Source organism: Stegostoma tigrinum, chromosome 10 (assembly GCF_030684315.1).
Source record: "Stegostoma tigrinum isolate sSteTig4 chromosome 10, sSteTig4.hap1, whole genome shotgun sequence".
In the NCBI taxonomy this organism is placed as follows: domain Eukaryota; kingdom Metazoa; phylum Chordata; class Chondrichthyes; order Orectolobiformes; family Stegostomatidae; genus Stegostoma; species Stegostoma tigrinum.
The window spans coordinates 27,674,677-27,689,570 of NC_081363.1; the positions used below are offsets into that span (position 1 = coordinate 27,674,677).

The 14,894-nt window shown below is 41.2% G+C and overlaps 1 protein-coding gene across 2 annotated transcripts in view; it reads right to left on the reverse strand.

Moving 5' to 3' along the window:
* The window catches only part of LOC125455286 (sodium/potassium/calcium exchanger 4-like), a 297,849-nt gene that overhangs the window by 232,344 nt on the left and 50,611 nt on the right, over positions 1-14,894 (reverse strand). The gene's annotated exons all lie outside the window — the stretch shown is intronic.

The window sequence follows — 14,894 nt, forward strand, 5'->3', positions numbered from 1 at the left end:
CTGTCGGACTCAGATAATGGCAACTGCAGATGCTGGAGAATCCAAGATAACAAAGTGTAGAGCTGGATGAACACAGCAGGCCAAGCAGCATCTTAGGAGCACAAAAGCTGACGTTTCAGGCCTAGCACCTTCATCAGAAAATGGTGGGCATGGCTGCGCTATAGGGAAGGGGCTCACAGATCAATGCTGAGAGCTGAAGATGTAATTCAAAGAGGTATGTGGGGAGCACAGGGAAGCTCCGTCCTGATAGAGTCAACACAGATTACAGGGAAGAAAGGAACATGGCAGCTCACGGGTGCTCTTCATTACGAGGCTGAGCCTGTGACATACTGTGCCAAGTGCAATGTGTGTTGCTCTCATGCACACTAGAAATGGTACATGGTTGTGACCACACCCAGATTGGGCACAGTATTTCTTGACTGTGAAAGCACATGGACTTGTGAGTGCTGTGAGGTCCATCAAGAGGCAATCACTTTCATGAGGCACCTGCACATTACAGGTTAAAGCCAACTGCCATCACAGCATTTTGCATGTAAATGCATGCAGTGTTCAACTGTGATAGCAAGGTGTGGAGCTGGATGAACACAGCAGGCCATGCAGCATCAGAGGAGCAGGAAGGCTGACTTTTCAGGCCTAGACCTATTCATCAGTTCCTACTATCTCTGAAAACAGTGTTCAACTGTCTAAGTCAGATAATCAATCTTCACCATATCATTGGTCATTATAGATAGTCTTCTGTGAACCAGATTTAATCACAGCAACCTTAAAACTTTTACTACTGGCTATAAATAAAGATTATGCAAAATCCCTTAGGCTGAACAAGGGCAAGGAGCTGATTTCATCTCACCTTGAGCTGTTCTTATATGCAGTGCTGCATCTTGGGTGATTTGGGCTAGGGGGAGCATGAGGTATCAGTAATCAAGCAGCACTTATGACACCTGCAGACATGGTTATGTCACAGTGATTGGAATGAGATCGCTATGTCAGAGTTTCATGGGGTGGCATTGCATGGCTCTCATTGCTGCGAGTACCCATGTCCCACTCTATGGAGAAGTTTGTTGAACCATTAAGAACTGCGTGCCTTACAATGATGGTTACTTGGAAACAAAACTACTCTTTGCAACCATGGCTGTTGACTGCACCACAAGTCTCCATCGCTGAGGGTGAATGTAGATACAGCTTCATAGTGGAGGAGCCATTATGTCTGCTAGAGTGAGCTTCTTTATGCTTGGATCAGTCTGGGCTGTGTGCCTTGCATTATGCCCCAGAAAGGTGTGCCATATAATTTTTGCGAACTGTGCTCTGCACAAGTGGATCTGGCAAAGGGAGGATATGAAGGATGCTAAAGAGCTGGGAGAGCAGCAGCAGCCTTCTGATTAGGAAGAAAAGGACATTGACCAGGAAGAGCTTCATATTCTGTATGATAGAGAGCTGCAGCATCAGGCACAACAAGCCAGATTAATTATTACTTAGTGACAACCTGTTCAAATAGATGAGAGCTCAGTCTGTGATCACCCAGAGACTGTAAACTGATTGCTGCTCAAAAGACAAGTGGTCCCTTTGTTTCCAGGGGCAAAGTGACCTGTTTGTGTTTTTGTTCACTATTGCTACTCCTGAATAAAAATGAAGGTTTTTAGATGTTTGAAGGCTTTCCAGTAAGTGACGGTCCCATGTTGATCAACGAGAAGATATTAGGCTAAACTGGGCATTGGGAAAGGGTACCATTCCCTCTGACAGGGTTCGTAGACGGGATAAAGCTAAGGATAACTAATCTGCATAGATTTGTCCTTGAATAGCAATATATTTATGAATGTGCACTTGTATTTGCAATGAAGTATCAGCCATGCCACTTATATGCCCTCAAGTGCACTCCTTTTTTGCTCTCATCTCACTACATGCATTGTGAAGGGCAACTCCTGGCTGGCACCATTTGACCTGGTGCACAACTGGGCTTTAAAGTTGCACTGATGCTGGGCATCCAGGGACACCCTGGCAATGATAAGTACTTTGCCTTTGGTGAGAGTATGAGATGAGCTAAGTATGATAGAGACCTAACGTATAGGTAATAAACCGAGTTTTGGAGAATAGTGTGAAATGTCTTGTAAACGTTCACAGAGAGAAATAATCCATGAAACTCACTAAAGTTCAAACAGCTGATTTTGTGTAAAGTTCAGTCCGATATGTTCTCCATCATAATTACTACTTAAATCTATTTCTATGACATCAACCACTCCTACCCTTACATTGGCAAAAGTACCAACTCAAAAGCTGATCTGACTGGTTTCCCATCCTCATGATCAATTCAAACCTCTGTTTCCTGCGTCCTGTCCTACCCCAAGACTATGATGACCTGCATGAGCTCCTGATCACTAAACACTTCAAATTTAATATTCTTATTACCTGACAATCCCCATCTCCATGACTTGCGTGCACATCCATTCCTTTCTCCCCAACATAGGCTGCTGAAGGCATATCTGTAAAGTACCACACTGTGGAGTTGTTTCCCTAAACCTAGTGCTATCCCTGTCTTCCTCAAGAACATCTTTAAAACCCATTTTTTCCTCCATTATTAAAGGACCGGCTGTTACTTGACAGCATTGCTTTAGTCTGGATCCAATGGGAATTTAGAGATAATGACTGCCATTGGGATGACACTTAGGAGTAGACAGATATCAAGGGGAATTGGGACAGGATGTCTAAATGTCAGAACCTGAAAACATTATTTCTGCTCCAGCAGAGGTCAAATCTCTCACCCACAGATCTTTAGGCAGATGCATAGAGTAGTTTGGCCCTTTTTTCCTCAAACCATTAGATTTAATCTGTAGCCTCTCTCTCACAGACACACACTACTTGCTTATTTCAATCATGTTACATGAGTACAAAAATCATAAAGCAATCAATGTTAAGCCATGTGCAATTCTCTCTGACAAATAACTGCCTAAGGAAGGCCATATGGTGTTTTCTTGCATGAAAAGCAAATTACATGCGTGACCAAACTACAGCTACTGTAGTCATATTATACCCTTAAGAGTAATGGCAAAGAAGTGTCTGTGGCAATGGCCTTCCTATTGGTAGTGTCAGCTGTGTAGATAGTCCTCTCACCTCTGAATCAGAAGCATGACTGTTCGGGCCCCTCTTTAGAGACCTAAGTGCAAAATTCAGGCTAACATTTGATTGCACTCTCAAAAGTGTAAGTTTGTATCTGAGGTCCTATTCACTTTTTTAGATGTGCATACAAACTCCCCTGGCACTATTTCCAAACAAAGTTGGGAAATTACTCCGGATTCCTGGCCAACATTTATCTCCTTGTGAATCACTGTGACATATTATGTCATCACTATGAAATTGCTGCTTGTTGGAGCTTGCTGTGTACAAACTGACTACTACATTTCCTAAAACATAGTTTTGTGCATTGTGGCTCAGATCTGACTCAAACCAGGTTGTATGTGTACACAAGATAACAAAGTGCGAAGCTGGATGAACACAGCAGGCCAACAGCATCTCAGGAGCACAAAAGCTGACGTTTCGGGCCTAGACCCTTCAGAGAGTCTCTGATGAAGGGTCTAGGCCCGAAACATCAGCTTTTGTGCTCCTGAGATGCTGCTTCGCCTGCTGTGTTCATCCAGCTCGACACTTTGTTATCTTGGATTGTCCAGCATCTGCAGTTCCCATTATCTCTGTATGTGTACACAAATGGTTTATCAGAATGCTTTTAAAAAGGTTTGCAGTCACAAGCTTACTGGGTTCCTCCAAACCCATGACCAGTTCCATCTAGAAGGACAATGACAGCAGCTACACAAGAACACCACCACCTCCAAGTTCCCCTCCAAGTGACTCACCATCCTGACTCAGAAATATATCGCCGTTCCTTCACTGACACAGGGTCAAAATCCTGGAATTCCCTCTCTAATAGCATTGTGGATCAACTCACAGCAGGAGGAATGCAGCGGTTCAAGAAGGCTGCTTACCACCACCTTCTCAAGGGCAACTAGGGATGGGCGAGAAATGCTGGCCAGCCAGCGACACCCACGTCCCACAAATGAATAGGAAGAAAAGGTTTGTCTCTCAGCACACAGCACAACGAGCAACCAACAAATATACAAAATCATACACCAAGTAATTGAACACAACTGTCATTACCCATCAAAAATGGCTGCAAAGCTGATAGTGATGCCTTAAGATCATGAAAGGCACTGCATAAATCTAAGTCTTCTTCTTTTAATACTTGATTTCTGAAGGTAAACCTGAATATTTTCCTCATTACACTTATGTCTCAGTTCGTAATACGAGAACGTTTATATATAGATCTCCATCTCAACTGCACTAATACACACAGGAATTGCTGTGAATTGACCAAAAGACAAATGAGGCTAGAGGACATTACAGATATAGAGAAGGGTAAGGCCAAAGAGGAACAATACAACAAAAGTGGAATTTTAAATTTGTCATGTTGTGTTACTGGGAGCAGTCAGTGAGCATAGAAGCAGCAGGTGGATGTGGCTTGAACCAAGAAACGAACACTGGCAGAGAGCTTTGAGTGATCTGAAGTTTGCGGAGAGTAGCATGCAGGGGTCTAATCCGGATTGCATTGGGATAATCAAAACTAGAGGTAAGAAATGAATGAATGAGGATTTCAGCAGCCAATAAGCAGAGGCAGTGGCAGAAACTAATGATTTATAGACTTGGAAATATGTTCATTAGGCATGGTGCAAATATGGTCAGAACCTTATCTCAGGAGCAAATATGTCACCAGGTTTGTGAACTCTTTCAGTTTCAAACAGTTGCCATGGAGATGCATTGCGAGGTAACTAAGAAACAAGGTTTGTACCAAGGCCTGAAGACAATGACTTCCAGTTTCCCTGATGCTTATTTGAAGGTAATTTCTGCTCTGTGTGTCAGACAAGCAGCTCAATAATTTAACAAAGAGAAAGAGTTGGTGGTGAGGGAGAGTTTGGGCTCATGCGAGAAACCTAACAGTTTTAATCAGGTAGTATTACCAAAGGATAGTATGTCAATGAGAATCAGATAGATCTGTGGGAAGCCATTGCAAGTGATACTTTTGCAACAATTCACCAGACAAGAATGGAAGCAGGTGAGTACAGTCCTATGGCCCTACCCAGCTGGACTATATGGTGAGGTACGGGTGGAAGATTTTCTGCCTAATTGAAGGGAGTTCCAGGAAAGATGGGCCAAGATTTGAAAGGCAGCAACACAAGGATCTTGCAATGAGAACGGAGGCAGGAAATGAGGTAGTAATTTGCAAGGGTGATAGAATCAAAGGTTGTTTGTTGAGGAGTGAGAAAAAGTGGCAAGGAAGAGAAGTTGGGTTGTCAGTTGCTTTGTTGGAATAGGTGTAAGCGAACAGGAGATGAGTCTTATGGTTAGTATGTGCTCAGACAGGGCATGAGGGAGGTGGATGAGAGAAAGATTGCCAGGACAGGAAGTTTAGTCTGATGGGTTAGTGGAATTGAGGGAAGTAGCACTTGATCTTGATCTTAATGATGGTGAATTCCATGAGGACATGGGGGAGGCCTTTAAGAAGATGAAGTACAGTAAAGAGCCAAGGATTTCCTTACCTTTTTGAATGGAGCAGGCGGGCAGTTTTAGCTAGAAAGAGAAATCCTTCACACTCTTTATGGTGTCTATACAGACCTGGCAGTAGATGTTGAAACCTTACCTGTTTCATTCTCAAGCTTGTATTCCTTGGTTTTAAAGGAAGAATGGCCTGGGTGAAAGATGGAAATGATTTTATTGGAAACCAGGGCATCAAAGGTGGAGGTGAGAGTGCAGTTTGAGAAAAAAAAATCAACAGCTGCGGAAATGTTACAGTGAATGGAGGGCCACAAATTAGACAGTTAGGATACTGACAGTGATACTTGAATAAATGGATTTAACCCTATTACATATTGTTGCTGACAGATGATTCACAGCGAGCTTCAGGGGTATCACCATTGCCAGATCTTCCACCCACAATGTCTTTGATGAAAACTTTAACTATGGCAACACTATGACTCAACCCGAATAGTTATTGTTATCTCCAAATTTCCTCACACCAAATGTAGTTCACTGCCTTTTCACAGAATAGTGAGACCTAGCCTTCCTTTTATCACCACCATCCTTCATCTTACCATACTTGAAATATTTCATTCACCTGCAATTTTTAGTTTCGGAGAAATCCAGATTGAAACATCAAACAAGGTCAGTGCTTTTAAAGATATAAGTTTTGCTAGATATTCGCGGTGCCATACTTGGCCAAATATTGTCCTGACATCAAAGACTGGTCTTCTCACTTATTTTCTAACACTAAGCTCATACATTCATGCCTGGGATCAAGACTGTAATACGATTTGGAGCCTAATGGTTCTGATAGAGCTAGAATTACAAGTTGGTTAATAATTTATTGGTGACTACCAACTCATTGCTGACTGCTTTCATCATTTTTTGATGATAGGAAGGCTAATGAATAGCTTGCACTTCACTGGATTTAATTTAGCCTTTTTTTAAAATAGATAAGCAGGTACCTAAACAACTCACCACATTGTGAGACAAACAGTGCTATCTCAGCTTGCTAAGGAAGCAGCTAGCTTTAGTGCACAGATCTTCAGCACTATTTCCAGAATTTGTCAGGGTCCACAACTATTGCTGTTATTTGCGTACATAGTACTTCTTGACAGAGAGAAATAACTGTGATTGATACCAGTATCTGTAATAGTAGGGACTTGAGGGAACAGGGGTTGGGTCATGCATTAGGCAATTTTGATTGAAGATAACTGCAAATGTATCAAATGTCTGGCTCTGACGTGCCAGGCTTCCCATTTTGAGAATGCAGATGTTCATAGAGCTTTCTTGAAGTTACCTGGATGTTCTCCACCATTCTTGACAGAATGTGGAAGGGGATACAGAGCTTAGCTCTGGCCCTTTGGCTATGGAATCATTTAACTTTTTTCTGTAGCCTGATGTTTTTGGTATTTAGCATACAAGCAGCTCTATGTAGTCATGGCTCATTCTGAGATTTAACTAGTTTTGCTCCTGTTATGTCCTTCTGCATTGCTTACTGAACTAAGATGGCCATCTGACTAGCCAGCAATGAAGCAATGCTGTACTGCTGAGCCCCATAGCCTGCTCAAACAGAATTACATTTTTCCATCTCCAGCATCTTCAGAGGTAGCCCCTTGATGCCTGGTGGCCACAAATTCATGGTGGAGCAATGGTATTTGAGGGGAGTTTTAGTGTCATTCTAGACACCACTGCTGCCTCATTTACATTTCAGTGCTATCATCAGTAACTTAAAAGACAACAGCAGCTCACAGAAATGTTCATACTGCAAGCTTGAAATAGAAAACCATCTTAAACCGATTGATCCCTTAATTATACTGGGAGTTCTTTGGTCTTTCCTGCTTGAGGCTTCACGTTTTATGTCTGTCACAGCTTACTGTAGACAAAGAGATTGCTCTCAAAGCACTCTGCTAGATAATAGTTCCCTTGCCTCCCTGAGCAGAGGCCTTTTCACACAGTCATTCATGTAAACATTACATATATATATATATGAAAGCATCTTACAATACCACCCTGCTCTAAAAAACTGTGTGACAGTTTGAAGCTTAGAATCGTTCAAAGCTTTCATTTTTTATTTAAGAGGTGCCATCTGCCATCCGATATTCTGCAATTAATTAACCAAAGCGCCACAGTGTGATACGATGACTTTCGCACATGTGGGACATGGATGGCAATGGAAAGCTATGGGCCAAAAATAGATTTCCTTCTCGGCTTGTTGAAGAAAACTCAGTGAGACAAATTCCCTCCAGGACGATCTGATCAAACGTCAGTGTGTCCAGTTACAGAGCAGCAATTGTATGAGATAGATAGCCTTCATTAAAAAAATGTGACTCATCTTAACAAAAACAATGAGGAGAAGCTTTGCAGTGGTTTTGCACAGAAAATTAGTTGGTTTACTACATGTTTAAAATTCGTGCATGGAATGTCATCTGCCAGGCCTATGTTTGTTAGCCATCCCTAAAAAGGTTTGAGAAGGTGAGACAATAAGGTGTGGAGCTGGTTGAACACAGCAGGCCAAGCAACATCAGAGGAGCAGGAAAGCTGATGTTTCAGGTCTGGACCCTTCTTCAGAGCTGGTGAGCTGTCTTGTTCTACACTTCTTCCAAGTATTCATCTTGTCCATAAATGTTACCCCTTTCCATAATTATATGCTTACGTGTTTCTGTCACAAATGTCTACATTTCTATTCTTTAACCTGGATCCCAATCTCCCTGTGTCAACATTCATTCATCATGTACTCAGCCCCCCTGGGGGATGGGTAGGACTATTTGGTAGGAATGGGCATGACGCGGGGTTATGGTGGTATTAGGAATGAAGATAAATGTTGGCCATTCCCTTTTCTTCAAGAAAGTCCCCTTGAATGTAGTGTGTTGCTCTTGCTGGCATGAAGACTGCTTGTCATTGTTCAGCAGAATGTCACGTGTGATTATTCCACCTTAGATTAGATTCCCTACACAGTGTGGAAACAGGCCCTTTGGCCCAACAAGTCCACACTGCCCCTTGAAGCATTCCACCCAGACCCATCCCCCTATAACCCACACACCCCTGAACACCACTGGCAATTTAGCATGGCCGATCCACCGAGCCTGCACATCTTTGGACTGTGGGAGGAAACTGGAGCACCCAGAGGAAATCCACACAGACATGGGGAGAGTGTGCAAACTCCATGCAGACAGTTGCCCAAGGCTGGAATCGAACCCGGGTCCCTGGCGCTGTGAGGCTACAGTGCTAAGCACTGAGCCACCGTGCCACCCCTAGCCCATGTAAATTGGCAGAAGGCAAAAAAGGTTAGCGTAATCAATGTGTGACTCAAAGATTGGTGCATTGGAAGTGGGTCCTGGTTTGTTGTGCACCAGCAATCATATTGGGGATTAAATGAGTCCTACCACTAAATCAGTTGCACCTGAACCATGCTGTAAGTGGAGTTCTGTCACATAACTAAAACAATAAAATAGTTTTTTTATATTCTAAACTAAATACTGAGTGCACAGGGTCAAATTGCGGAAGATGTAGTAAAGAGTAGAGGCAGGCAAGAGAGAAAGAGGCAAAATAAACAAAGATATCAAAATGAGAAATGTTAAATAGACCATCACAGAAAGCGATTTTGAGCACAAATCTAAGACTGAACCAGCAGATAAGGGTAGAGGTTCCAAATGTAATTAAAAGGACCAAACTAAAGGATCTAAATGCATTTAGAATGTTAAACAAATCCCATAGCTCAAATAGAAATTAATAAGCATGAACTGGTTGCTATTACAAAGCCATAGCGATAGGATGTCTTAAGTTGGGATCTGCATATGGAAGTTGACGATACATGAGAAGCCAGGAACAAGTGGGGGATGGCTCTGTTAATTAATCCTGGTTAACGAGGAATGGGAAACTACAATTTAGAAACAGTGTACGTAGAGACTGGATGTGATAAACCAAGAATTTAATTGAGGGAGTGCTATTCAGGTTCCATAACAGTAACATCCAATAGTAGGACAGAGTATAAAAGCAGAAATAATGGGAGCTTATCAGAAAGGTACAGCAATAATCATGGGAAATTTTAATGTAAATATAAAATGAAAAAGAAATGGACAAAGACAGGAGGACTTCACAGAATATTTTCAGGATAGATTCTTAGAACAGCACATTCTGGAACCAGAAGAACAGACAATAGAAGACCAGGTACTGTGCATTAGTACAGGATGAGTTAATTAGCCCACAGTGAAAGTGCACCCCGGAAGCAGCGATCATAACATGAATGAATTATACATTCAGCTTGCAGAACAGAGGAGTGTTCAAGACTAGCATTTTAAACTGAACGAATGGCAATTGCACAGCTTAAAAGCAGAGTAAGCTAAAGTGAACTAACAAATTAGGTAAGGGATAGGTCAATGGAAATGTGCTGGCAGATATTTAAGGAGGTGGTTCAGAATATACATAACAGATATATTCCAATGAGAGGAACCACCATCAATAATTAATTTAAAACATTAAAGGTGGGATCAACCTTAAAGAAAAAGTTTACAGCTATAGAGAGACAAATCAGGAGACTAAACAGAATGTAAAAAACAGTGAAGAATGGCTAACAGATTAATATACGGTGAAAAACTAGAGGATGGCAGGGATAATCTTAGAAGGAATATAATGCAGATTTATTGGGAATTCAGGGGTTAAGTTATGAAGAATGATTATATAAATTAGGCTTTTTTTCCCCTCTAGAATTTGGTAGGTTAAGGGGTGTTCTGATCAAAGATTTCAAGGTTTTAGCAGGAAAATACAAGGCAAATAAAGATAAACTATTTCCACCGATTGGAGATTCTAGAACTAGGGGTATAGTCCCAAAATTAGGGCCAGTCTGTCAGAAGAGATGATTGGAAACAAGGGTAGTGGAGGTCTGGAATACTCTTCCACAAACAGCAGGTGATGCTTGATCAGTTATTAATTTTAAATCTGTGATCAATTATTTTTGTTCAGTAAAGTTATGAAGGGATATGGGCCAAAGGCAGGTATATGGAGTTAGGACACAGATCAGCCATGATTTCATTGAATAGTAGAATGGGTTCAAGGGGCTGAAAGGTCTAGCCCTGCTCCTATTGTCGAATGAAAGCAAGCCAGCTAAAACATAAAAACAGTAAGAATCGCTGTAGGTATAATAAAGATAGACTGAACAACGTCAGCATTGCATCTTTACAAAGTGGGAGATAAAGAAAATGTCAGAAGAATTGAACAGATGTTTTGCACTTGTCTTCAAAATAGAGAGCAGAAACAATGCTCAGGAACTAGCTGTAAATCAGGAAATGGAAAGGACAGAGGAGGAATTTGAAAAAGTTAAAACCACCAGGGAAATGACACCAAACAATGTGTTGAAGTTGGGTGATGGCTACTCCTCAGCTCTTGCTGGACTTCAACAATCTCACCAGCCACTTATAAAGAACCTAGGATAACGTGTTAATTTTACATTTCCAAAATTCCTGAGGTGGGGATCTCAGAGATGGAAGGCTCTTGTTGCAGCAGACTAAGTGGAAATGGCCTCTTCTCCTGGCAGTCTGCATCATTGACAGGGCATAGTTCACACCAATGGGCTCTTCTGGTACCACATCTGGAACAGGATGTACAGTGATCTTGGTGCCGTCTTCTGAGCATGGCTGTGTATTGTTGGGCATATTGAATGTTTAATGAACTGTACAAACTCCATAAAATGATCAAATGAGTCTCATTCACCTCCAACAAGATGGCTGTTGTGTTTTCACAGCTCTGACTGCTTAGCTGGCTGCTCTGATTTTGACAATGTAGGGTTCTCTTTAGGTTGCAGGTCTTGCAAACCAGAACTTGTAACTTAGGTACATACATTATACACAGGGCAGAGCGAGATCCCTGCGTGATTGCATTGGAACAAGCCCTTCTACACACTGAAATGTCACAGGACCTGATATCACTTCCTTTGATGGTATCACCTATTGGCAGCTCCTGCATTGCTTAACAATAGTAAGCATATGTTATGCATATAAAGTGTGCACAGTAAGATTGTGATCAGAGATAATGGGAACTGCAGATGCTGGAGGGGAGGGTCTAGGCCCGAAACGTCAGCTTGTGTGCTCCTGAGATGCTGCTTGGCCTGCTGTGTTCATTCAGCTACACACTTTGTTATCTTGCACAGTAAGATTCCTCTGTGATATAAAGTTCAGAGTCTGAATTATGTCTTTTTGTGCATTGAAAGGGTGCTTGAAAGTCAATAACTAACCAGATTTGTTCTTTCTACTCTTCCTTGCTAAAATGTTTCCTCCTTAGTTAAGTCTTTTCTGGTATATCTCAGAATTGGTCAGGAAGGAGATTTCTTCTTGTCTTTTAGTGTAAATTTGTCCTGTATTCACGTCTCATTTCTTCTGCATTAGATCTGCCTTTATCATAAAGATAAATGTGAATAACCATATTGAAGGACATAGCATGTGCTCTATAGCAGGAGTGGACAATCACAACTGAAAAGACAGATGAAATCCCAGTGTTTCATTGACACTGGAGATGACATGACACATCTGCTCCATGATAAAATAAAATTGCAGACACTATGAACTGACCTAATTTTACAACTCTAAAAAGTTCTGAGTTGTTTTCAAGGAGGAAGTAGCTATAGCTTTCGTGGCTAAAAGAATCAAGGTATGTGGGGGAAGGGCAGGATTAGTATACTGCTCTGAGATAATGGGAACTGCAGATGCTGGAGAATCCGAGATAACAAAGTGTGGAGCTGGATGAACACAGCAGGCCAAGCAGCATCTTAGGAGCACAAAAGCTTTTATACTCTTAAGATGCTGCTTGGCCTGCTGTGTTCATCCAGCTCCACCCTTTGTTATCTAATTATCATACTGAAAGGTTGAATGGCCTGCACCTGCTCTATGTCTCAATGTAAAGAAAAATACTTCTTTGCTCGAAAGTGCTGAAAGGCAGTTTGCAGAAATCTTTCTAAATAGCACAACTTCAAGAAAGACTGTTGTAATGACTCCAGTTGGCATTAATGTTTCATATATAGTCTGTCAATTATGTTACTGCTCCCTGGTTTGTGAAGCCATGCAAGTGCTGCATCTTCTTTCATAAGGTTAGGTTTATTCAGGTGCAAGTCTGATATAAATGCTTGAAGGTCTTGCACAGCAAGCTGTGCCCTTCTAACCTGTTGTTATTTGCATACATACTCTCCAAATCTCATCCTTCTTATGTGGGACATCATAATGTTTGTTCCAAAAGGATTTTAGCCTAAAATAGGCCAGATGTTTAAGCAAGAAGGCAAAATCTCAATGTTCAGTGTTTGTCTGAAATAGCAAAACATAAACTGGCTGCTTAAAGGAACTGCAACATACTTTGTCCATTTTGGATAATTTGCTTTAGTCAATGAAGATTTTTATATTGTATCTACATCTGAGCTTCCTGATAAAACGTCTGTTTTATTTGAGTGTAAAAGTGCTGCTCTATCGTCCCCTACCTGCCTACTCTGTCAAATTACCTGGGTGACTGAGCTACATCATCAGTGCTTCTGTTAGTCTCACTGTGGGAATATCTGTATACCTTTATACAAAATTCTCATAATATAATCATCATCTCATAGTATGTGATCAGTGGGTATAAAGACGTCATATTCCATTTTATCTGAAATTTCTTCAAGAATGACACTACTGGAAGCATGCTGCTGAATGCTATTTTAATGTAACATAATAGCTTAATACTAGCTCTGATACTTATGTGCCTCAGAACCTTAATACTGGAGTATAAAAGCTGACTGTAATAAACATGTTTGATTCTTGAATAACGATGTCCACACCCAGTTTCTTATGTTATGACAGATAGCATCAGGTAGAATAGCCAGTTGGAGGCAAAAACTATATCTGCTACCAGCTCATGTTATAAAGCACTTTTTAAGTGGAACTCTAAGATCTCTAGCTGTGCTCTTGATCTTTGCCCAAAACCAATTCCACATAGGTCGCCTTAATTTATGTACAACAGTCTTGTTATGAGTGTAGGTTTAGTTTAAATAAAATGTGTTGAGCACACAGAAGTCCTGAGAGGCTAAAGACAGCTTCCTTGCTAACTCTGAGAACGCCTGTCACAGGCTTCTTTCCAAATCTGTGCACCTGCAAATCACAACACAGCTCCATCTCCTCACTCCAGCATTCTCCTGTTCCAACTATAGAATGCCCCATCATTCAGTCCAAGATACCATAGAGCAAAGCAAAGGTAAAGCCATTTTTTTTGGGGGGGGGGGGGGCGCAGTCAAAGGATACTTGGCTTAATAAATAGAAGGCAAATGCTATCTTTGAACTTACTGTTTAGTATCTCCCTACCTCTTGGAATGAGCCTAAATAGCCAGTTCATTTACACCAATGAAACCAGAGGAAGCGAAAGGAAACCTATTCAACTCATTCTATCCAAAATGGAAGCCAGGTGACAACAGCTGGGACAAGTAAATGTGATATTTATATGTAGGTATGCGTTAACTTTTAGATTTGGAATATCATGGCACAGCTTAATAAGTTGCAGTTGCAACAATTCACCTGAAATAGAAGATTTGTTGATCTCCCGTGTGTAAAAGGTCTCCTATTTTGCCCAGTAACAGCTCCTGCTTTCTCACCAGTTTCAGCACTGAAGTGGTGCTGTCCTATAGGAGTAATTATAGCTTATGTCAGTGAACCGAGGATGGGTATCTGAAGATGGACAAGTCAATTAAATGACAAAACCATAATTCTCAAATACTGAGTACACAGGAATCTCTAACCACCGTAATTGTTGTCTGCTACTTTCTCCAACTATTTGTGAAAATCCTTGTATGACAATGTACCCTTCAGAATTTTAATAGCTGCTTATGAGTTGGAAAAATCACCAAAGATTTACTGCTACACATGGATTAAGAGGAGCAGCAATAACTTTTTTTGGAATAAACTGCTTCTCGAGTTGAAAGGAACAATGAGAAACTGTTATTGAAAGAATTACAGCAATATGTGAAATAATTGTCCCTGGGAAGGAGTTACAGAAACAACATAAACAAGCTGCTTGCTGGGAGAGAGGAGATAATACCGCTTGATAACCTGCTGCCTCATGACAAATGGGCAATTAGACCTGCTTGCAGAAATAATGTTCTGAAATAAATGGGGTTAATTGCAGGAGAAAGCTGCATGTTAAACAGACAGCTAACCCTGAAAGTGCCAACAAGCAAAGGAGCTATTTTTGATGACAATGCAAGCTGCAGACTTGAGATCTCCGAAAGTATAATCAATATTGGGGAGGAAAGAATCTAAAGGTTACCAATAATGTCAAATCACAGATTTGAAAGAGACAGAGCAGTTTAAGAATCCAACACCAGAACAACT